The sequence below is a fragment of the Podarcis liolepis genome (assembly GCF_965112155.1).
Source record: "Podarcis liolepis genome assembly, chromosome: 11".
Classification (NCBI taxonomy): domain Eukaryota; kingdom Metazoa; phylum Chordata; class Lepidosauria; order Squamata; family Lacertidae; genus Podarcis; species Podarcis liolepis.
In genome coordinates this window covers 7,687,093-7,694,019 of record NC_139565.1, presented here as the reverse complement: position 1 = coordinate 7,694,019, position 6,927 = coordinate 7,687,093, and the positions used below count along the sequence as shown (strand labels likewise).

Here is a 6,927-nt window from a genome sequence, read left to right as displayed (position 1 = left end):
GACTTTCGCCCCCGCCCGCCTTCAGAAGGTGTTCCCTCCCCGCCACCCGGCTTCGGAGCATCGTTCCGAAGCCGGGCGGCGGGGGCAGGTGTTCCGTCCCCGCCGCCCGGCTTCGGAGCATCGTTCCGAAGCCGGGCGGCGGGGGCAGGTGTTCCCGCCCCGCCGCCCGGCTTCGGAGCAGCGTTCCGAAGCCCGGCGGCGGGGGCAGGTGTTCCCTCCCCGCCGCCCGGCTTCGGAGCAGCGTTCCGAAGCCCGGCGGCGGCGGGAGGAGGCGTTCCCGCCCCACCGCCCAGCTTCGGAGGAGGTCCGAGGACAGAGGGGAAGACGCGCTGCGCTTCCCCGCTGTCCCGGATATTTCCCTATGGGCTGTCGTCTTGCGAAGCAAGCCCATAGGGAAATTCGTCTTGCGAAGCGCCTCCAAAACGGAAAACCCTTTCGTCTAGCGGGTTTTCCGTCTTGCGAGGCGTTCGTCTTGCGAGGTACCACTGTACTTGATGTATACAGTTTGCAGTCTAATCATAAGTGTGTGTGTCTATCCATTCCAATGGGACGCGTTTAGGTGACCGTGCCCCTGATTTCAACTCTTCATAAAAACAAACTGGTACAGTCTTGTGGCAATAGTCACAGGCCGTAAAGGTATATCAATCAATGATTCAGATTTCTGCATATTTCTTAGCTTTATGCAGGTAGCCCACGGCATGTCTGTGAATTTGTAGTTAAAGAGTATTCACATTGATTTAAAATTGCATTTTTTATTCCTTTTGTTCTTTTGTGTCTTGTTGTATTACAACTCGAATTCTATGGAATTCAAACTATGACACAATCAGATACAATGTATAAGACATAAAATAACCAATTAAAATACAATTAAAATCTTACGACATCTAGCCCAGTGCATTCCAGTGGTTAAAACAGCCAGAAAAATCATTAAGTGGTCTGCGAAGACCCTTAGCAATTTTCAAGTGGTCTGTGGTGCGGCGGAGAAGGGGGAGTTTGAGAACTGCCGAACTACTGCTGTGTTGGTTTTGAGATTGTTCACTGACGTTTTGGGGGGAAAAACACATTGCTTTCTTTGCTTTCTAATTGGGCCATGTCTCCTCAGGTGTTTGTGCAGAATTGTCTTCTGCAAGGGGGGGGGGGAGCCTTTATATTTCTTATAATTATAGCATGCTTGTCTGAAAGGTTTCGCAAATGTTCTTTTCGGTAATACTGGTAGGAGATTAAGTAAGAGCTTCTCGCGCACGTTATTGCTCAAGACCTTCAGATGCCATTGTTATGTGCTGAGATTTGATGTCCCATGCATTCCTTTGGCGGCATTTGTTCCTCTGACCTTTATACTCGTTTGGCTCATCGAGCGCTCTTGTAAAAATGCATGTGTTTTCTCTCACACAAATGCCAGGAACCACTTGAACTGCATATTTGATTCCAGCTTTAATGGGAGACATTCCTAATGGACAACAGCAATACAGCCAAGCCAACTTGGCCACGGTTTTATGTTTACTATGGCAGAAAGTAAAAACTTCAAAGCTCCTTTGTAAGACTTGAAAAGAAGACAAGTTTCTCCTTCATATCATCAAGCTTAATTACTGTCAATAAGCAACAGTTGGCAAGAGCAGCGCATCACATGTTTCCAGTTCTGTCTTGGGAAAGGTCAACAGACTTTTATATATATATTATGCAGCCATGTACTCTGATCACATAACACGTTTTAGAAAGCATTATGCAATATTATGCTCCTGATTAACAACTGCTTGCACAAGAAGTTTTTCATTAGCTTGAACGTTTGTATCCTGGAAATGATTAACTTTGTGACATAACTCACATAAATATGGAAGGCTCAGACAACTTCAGACTCATGTTTCAGGAATAGCCAAACACTTTTCACTTGGTAGTGTACGTGATTAAAAACTGTTTTCAGCTTTAGAGGTGAAAATAGGGTAACCCATTTCAGGAAAGAGCAAAGATGATTTATTTTTAGGGGTCAAAGTGACACACATGCTTTAAAAAAATAATGTTGAAAACAGCATTTCATTGGTTCTGCAAATGTTATCAATTTTCTCCAACAAGTCAGATTTTTATTGTTCTACTGCCAAACTTAGAAGTAAAAGTGGCTCATATATATTCAGTGTCAATAATCACTTTTTAGATTGGGACAAGTACGTACAAGCATTGGTCAAAAGTGGTCAAAGGCTGTGTGTTTGTTACTAGATCTGGCCCTTGATAATGTGAAAGAAAAGCAAAAACTTTTGAATACACTGAAGAACAGACCCTGCATGCTCAAAAGTATCTGATTTTTAAAAAGAGCAATTTGGTTGTTCTCAATCATAAGCTGAGCAAGATTAATTCATTAAATAAATAATTCCTGATTGGAAATGGTAAGTTTGCTGAACTTTTGCCAGAAACCAGCTGACATTTGCTAAAGAATTGTGTTGGAATGAACAATCTCCCCCCCCCCCTTTACATGCCATAGTGTAAAATCAGATTTCGGAAAAGTTTCTATACCATTAGAAAAGCTTCTATACAGTGGTACCTCTAATTATGTACTTAATTTGTTCCGGAGGTCCATTCTTAATCTGAAACTGTTCTTAACCTGAAACACCACTTTAGCTAATGGGGCCTCCTTCTGCCGCCGTGCCACCGGAGCACGATTTCTGTTCTCATCCTGAAGCAAAGTTCTTAACCTGAGGTACTATTTCTGGGTTAGCTGTTCTGTAACCTGAAGCGTATGTAACCTGAAGCATATGTAACCCGAGGTACCACTGTACTTTCTGCAGGTTCTGATATGAGTACAGTTCCTGAATGGTGCAGCAATAAAATTGCCAGCGCATTTGCAAAGCTAAGCAGGTTCTGGTATGGTTTCAACTTGAATGGGGGACCGTGTGTTGAGAGTCGGTTGGACTAAATGAGCCTTGGGGTCCCTTCCAACTCTTTGATTCTGTGAAGTAGAAATACTTCTGGCACCACTACTGAAGTCTCATGTAAAATATTTTTATACTGCAGAGCAAGTAGCTTCAAATTTCATATAATAGCAACATGGAAATAGAAGATAACAGTGTTTGAATCTTGGGAAAATACTGTATCTAGATTGTGTTGGTTAGCACAATCTATTAGCAGAGGAGGAAGCTACATGCTTCTTAGCTGATCACCCAATTCGATGGGCATCCTTCACGTCTCTTCAGCATACAGTACTGCTTTTAACCTAAAAGAGGTTGTTCTATACACTTTCCAGCCCTGTGTTTGTCTGGTCTGGAAAATGGTCTGCTGCAGCAACTCTCACTAGAATGAGTAATACATAGTCATGTGGGTTGTCCATTGGAATTAGTGCAGCCGTTTGTGAAAAGGTAAACGACTTGAGTAAGAGCTGCAGGATCTGACCTCCATATTCTGCTGGAAGAGGCGGTTTAGGAATGTTACCATATTACCTCATGTGTTCCATTCTGCAGGATAAGCTCAGCCAAAAGCAAATAAAAAGCTAAACATTGACTTGGAGTGTGTTCTCGGGAACTTGAGCAATGTCTTTTCCTCCATTCCAGTGTAGTAACGGCAGCGAGTGGAAAGGAAGGAGATTCTGTTACCGCAATCGTATCAGTGCTCCTTATTTGCCTTGAATCTACGTGCGGAGCCAGCTAGGCTTTCAGCTGCGATGACGAAATGTCATGCCTTTCTTCCTGGAATAGTATGCAGATAAGAGGCCACTGGCTATGTTGAGGTTTCAGATGAACTCCGCTCAGGGTTTCAAAACAGCGTGTCACAATTTGATCAGGTTTCTTTAGCAACCGGTTCATTACATTTTGTCTTCAGGACAAAAGGAGAGGAGAGAAGGAGCAGTTTGTGTGCTCATTCCTTTGTGGTTTTGCGGTTGTCGGCTCGCAGGATGTGACTCTGGAGACTTTTAACTTTTACATAATCTCAACACTGAGTTACCGGCTGTTGGGAACCACAAGCAAAGAGAGTAGTGTTGCACTCAGGTACCGCTTATGGGCTTCTGTTGTTGTTGTTTAGTCGTTTAGTCGTGTCCGACTCTTCGTGACCCCATGGACCAGAGCATGCCAGGCACTTCTGTCTTCCACTGCCTCCCGCAGTTTGGTCAAACTAATGCTGGTAGCTTTGAGAACACTATCCAACCATCTTGTCCTCTGTCATCCCCTTCTCCTTGTGCCCTCCATCTTTCCCAGCATCAGGGTCTTCTCCAGGGAGTCTTCTCTACTCATGAGGTGGCCAAAGTATTGGAGTCTCAGCTTCAGGATGTATCCTTCCAGTGAGCACTCAGGGCTGATTTCCTTAAGAATGGATAGGTTTGATTTTGCAGTCCATGGGGCTCTCAAGAGTCTCCTCCAGCACCATAATTCAAAAGCATGAATCCTTCGGCGATCAGCCTTCTTGATGGTCCAGCTCTCACTTCCATACATCACTACTGGGCTTCTGGCTGGGCGTTATTGGAAGAGGGTGCTTCTAATATAATGGATATTTAGCCCGATGCAGCAGGTCTCTTACGTTCACAGTGTTGTTGCAATAATCCAACAATTCTCTTTCTGTCCATTGAATCCATATTGAAATAACACCCCTGTTGTATGATAATTGTTAAAAAGAAGAAGTGGATTTTGCATTTGAGATTTTTCCATAGGCTTTCAGAACTTTCATGTCATGTCTGTTCTCCAAGTTCCTTTCAGTGTTCTTTCACAAAGCTTATAGGCTCTCCCATTTCATTCTCTCAAGTCAAGTGCAATGCGTTTCTTCAGAGATTATTCCACTTGCAGTTGAGAGCCATCAAGAGATAAATGGACTACTGATGGTTTAGTTACATCCCACCTTTCATCTGAGGAGCTCAAGGCGGTGAACACTGTTCCCTGCCCCCTCCTCATTTTACCCTGAAAACAACCCTGGGATGTAGGTTGGGCCGAGAGACAGTGACTGACAAAAGGTCACTGCCAATAACTTCATGGTTGAGTTGGTATTCAATCCTGGGTCTTCCTTGCCCAGCACACTAAACCAGTGCAACACACTGGCTCCCCATTTTTGTTTGTGCAGCGAGCATCAGAATCACTGCCTCCTCAAAAGGGGCTTTGAGATGTTTTGGAGTTTGCTGTATAGCACAAACGCAAATCTGAATTATGTGGACAGTTGATTGGAAACATTTACAAAGAGAGCATAAATCAGAAAGCAAAAGAAAGCCAAGTTTTAGTTTTCCAGTTATCCCGTGAAATGGGTACAGTTGGTGGGTGCTGTCTTCTACAAGTTTGTGTGTAAGCGCCCATCCATTTCCGTAGCGATCAAACAAGAAACATTTCCAGTAGATTTGACCCAAAGGCTTTTTTGCCTGTATGCCGCTTTCGTTAGTAAATTTCGGTAGTAAAGGCAGTGTTGATGGCTGCAACAGTAGGAGCTCCCTTTTGGACTTCCGAAGAAATGTGGGTTTAAGAATTAGTATGTGGATGCAGACTCAGTCCTTAATGATAGTAAGTTCCTAACCTGTCAGGAAGCAACACCATTTAGGGCTTCTAAAGCATGCATACAATAAGAGATGGAGGAAAATGTAGACCTTAATGATATCAAGGACGTCTCCTTGTAGGCAGCAGTCCCATTGTCATTAAACGTCAGTCCTCTCAGTCTTTACTCCAAAACTCAACAGGATTTCAGATCTTAATGACCTTGCAGTTGATATTTTCGGATGACCTATAGAAGTTGACAACGTTGCGACTTACTGGTGAGGAAAGATACTTATCAGTCTTTTATTGCTCTTCAATGTATGGAGTCCATTCTTCTGAGCATGATTTTATGAGTAGAAGCAGATGGTAATTAGAAAACAAAACCCGAAACACCCCCTCGTTACTATTTTTGTCTCATTATTTAAAAGAATAAAAAAAAGTTGGAAGTTACTGTACTCTGCAAAACCCCACTGTCAGCACATTTCTTTCTTGAGTTGAAAACAAATCTGTCAGCAATTTATGTTTTCTATGAGTACTTGTGTTTTCTTTCTTTAGATAGTTTCTTTAAATAAAGTGCCTTTGTAATGGAGTCCATTTTTAAGTGTTAAGCGTCAACAAATTGCCATCTGTCTTGTAAAGGCTCTCTGTCATCTTGATGAGGTCAGCACTCTGGTTAATGTCGAGGAGCAGCAACAGGAATTAGACTTCAAAGTCTGAATGGCCTGAAACCGACATCTTGAAGATGGATGCAACAGATTTTCAGGCATGCGGCTATGAAAGCCTAAGCAAAGTAAATTGTAGACCTTTGAAAATCCTTTACAGCCTGTTTTGGTAAAAGCATTGAACAGTTCTCAGAGTGTTTGATGACAAATTCAGTGGATTATCTATTAGGTACCTAAATGGATGTGTTATATTAAGGCAGGGGCCGGCAAGGCTTACCGAGCATGGGCTGGATCACTCCCATGGAGATCCTCCGTGAGCCAGACTGACGCAGCACGACACTGAAAATCCCAGACACCAAAAATCGTGCCTGCACAGAAGCAATTTTCGGTGCCACGGACATGCGCAGATGCGATTTCTGGCATCTGGGCATGTGCAGAAGTGATTTCTGGAGCTGCGGAAGAGAGTTGCTGCGCTGCACCGGTTTAGCACAGTGTGCAGTGTGGTTCAGTTTGGGGGCAGCTCATGGGCTGCTTCTGGCCCATGGGCCTTAGGTTGCCGACCTCTCTCTCAAAGGATGTGCCCCCTTTGCCATTTTATGTGGGCTGACTTGCCTCCTTAAGTGGTACTGGTGGCAGATTATCAGGTCAGCTGGTTGGCCATCACTTCTTCCTGTGCTGCTCATGCTTCCAGGTCAATGCTTCATTATAACTCGTGACAAAGAAAGCTGACCAACGAGGAGAAAGTTGGCTAGCATTTCCATCTGACCTAATTATCTGGATCCCGGGCACAGGGGCAGGCAAATGGAGGAACCAACAAAGCCTGGGCTATCCTTCCACCA

At 44.0% G+C, this 6,927-nt stretch overlaps 1 long non-coding RNA gene across 1 annotated transcript; it reads right to left on the bottom strand.

The window, feature by feature from the left end:
- Positions 1–739: 739 nt before the first annotated feature.
- On the bottom strand, positions 740–6,334 carry LOC310688539. The gene is made up of 2 exons (XR_014517020.1): positions 2,761–6,334; positions 740–2,516 (listed from the first exon to the last, which is right to left on the bottom strand). It is a non-coding gene; the product is annotated as an uncharacterized lncRNA (long non-coding RNA).
- Positions 6,335–6,927: the final 593 nt, after the last annotated feature.